This window comes from Nothoprocta perdicaria, unplaced genomic scaffold, assembly GCF_003342845.1.
Source record: "Nothoprocta perdicaria isolate Ctin4 unplaced genomic scaffold, notPer1 scaffold_119, whole genome shotgun sequence".
Classification (NCBI taxonomy): Eukaryota; Metazoa; Chordata; class Aves; order Tinamiformes; family Tinamidae; genus Nothoprocta; species Nothoprocta perdicaria.
The window spans coordinates 2338965-2341544 of NW_020454305.1; positions in this window are offsets into that span (position 1 = coordinate 2338965).

Here is a 2580-nt window from a genome sequence, read left to right on the forward strand (position 1 = left end):
AAAAAAAAAAAAAAAAATTGAAGGAAATATGTAGAGGAACTAGTATTTAGAGATTGTAATCTGAATCTTTTTCCATTTGGGCTTCTATTCTAACCACCTGACTAAAAATTCTACCTCAAAACTCATTTTTTTCCTCCCCATTTACTCTTCAAATTTGGATGTCTAGATACCTACATTCAGTGGCAAAAGTAGTTTTGCTGAGTCATGCTGTTTGGTGAGGATGCATGTGTGAAAGAGTATCTAAAAATCAAGCTTTTAAAATATTAATTCTTTCTGACATTCTTGTGAATCAAATAACATTTTTGTCTGTACATGTAAGTTAGACATAAAGCTCAGTGTAGTCAGTGGTGATTTTATAGCTGAAAGACTTATGACTTGAAGTGACCAAAATGCTTATGGGTTGCCTATATTTTTATCTTGCATGTTTAGATATAACATGCTAATATTCAAAATACTTACTTAGAAGGGTTCTCAACAAATGCAGAATTACTATTAGCTTTGACCTTTTGCTGTGTTTACCTTCTGAAATACCTTGACTTAGACTTGGTTACTTAACAAATATAGCAGGCAAATGGCTTTTCATCTAAACTTAAAGAGTTTAGTAGTAGTAATTATTTTGAAATGTGATATTATGCATTATTTCAATGAATAATGCAGGGCTGGAAATTTCTTGGCAGAACATTTATTGGAATGCCATAAATCTAGAAATAATATAAAAGCAGAATGGATACATATTTAAAAGCACAGCTTGAGGAATCATATTGGTGCAACTCTGAATCTTTTTGTAAGAGTGTGTATTTTTAAATATGATTAAATCAAGAGGTATTCTCTGAGACGCTGGTGTTTATTGTACATATTATCTCTATAGCTTGGAAATTTTGTTATTGGAACGGGAAGCTCTGCACTACATTTTGTGCGAACTTAGGAGATAAAAACACAATCTGTTCTCTGAAAAACTTGCAAACCAAATATAATCAAAAATGTAGTACATGGATACAGTCACTGAGAGGTAAAAGAGTGAGGAGCGACAAGACACACATACCTAGAATGATATGCTGTATTCCTAGGGCAGCAGCAGCCTACATTTTTTGTAACTACCTCTTCAAAGGAGTATGTAAGAAGAATAATGAGAAGAGCTAATGAAATCGCTCTGCAGCTATTTAAAGAGAGCTCCTTCCAAGCTTGAAGGGCAGTTAGGAACCTGAACAACATAGAAATCACCTACTAAATGCTGAGATGGATTAAAATGTAAAAACAAAAGAAAAAAAAAAAGGAGTACTCTTTTTTAGCAAATATTACTTAATAAAAACAATATTTCAGAGTAAGGATGCTGACACTGACAAAATATGTCTGTGCAGTGTTCTGGATTTAAATTTCTGATGACTAAAATCAGCATCAGATCTCTCTGATGTGTATTATATATATATGTGTATATATATATATATATATATATATATATATATACACACAGACAGACAGAAAGAATTTTATTTTCAGGTCTTTAAAATTTGCTTTATGATATCTTTATATCTAACAATGTAAAGAATCTTTTTTATTTGTGCCTGGAGGCCTAAGCCAAGAACACTGGCCACTGTCATAAGCAGGTCATCTGCAGAAAATTTGCTTCTACCCAAGAAGCAATTAAAGTAGATAGACAAAAGGTTTTTGAAAATACGTGGTGTTTTCATTCCCACATTCCTACAAATGTATACAAATGTAGGCCCAGGCCTAAATATTTGACAGTTTCGTGGAAAACCTACTGTGCTTTGTATGCCCTCATCCCTCACACAAGGCAGTGACAGCTTCTAGCAGCACAGTTATGACATCCCTGGGCAAAAGCGTTACCATCCTCATTGTGCCTGGGGTAAACCTAATCCAGGCTGGGGATCAACTCAGGTTTGTCTTATTGTTCTCTATCTGGTCTTTCTGAAGAGGTAGTAACAAGCAAAATTCATTAATTTCCACAATAAATATAGCTCATACAATAAATGCAGTGATTGTAAGATTGCTTCTTGAACTTAGATTGTGGCTTAGAAGTGTAAAAAAATGAAAAGATTTGATTACTTGCAAAGAGTATGATAATCCTCCATTCAGCAAGGTATAGTATTTTAAAATATTCTTAGATATCAAAAGTTAAAGTTTTATAATACATATTTTTTTACATATACATCAAGTTTTATAATATGAGATTTTTAAATATATGCACTGACTAAAATAAATCACTGTAATTAGTCACTGAAATACATTTATACTTCCTGGGATCCCCAGTAAGACAATAGGTATATGAGAAGAGTCTTTGCTTCTAAAATATTATTTTTATATAGAAGATTGGAATGTAGGGAAAGAGTTTTTTTGAGAACTGGGTTTCAGTGCTGACAGCTGTGATAATATCTGGGAACACAGGGAAAAGGGAAAAAGGAACACAGGGAATACCTGGAACTTAAAACAAAGTAACAGTTGAAATACATGTTACTGCTACATTTTATTTTATCTAAGCCACTAGAACATTTCTGTGTGTCATTTTTTAGACACACAAGCTTTTTTTTTTTTTTTTTTTTTTTTTTTTTTTTTTTTTTTTTT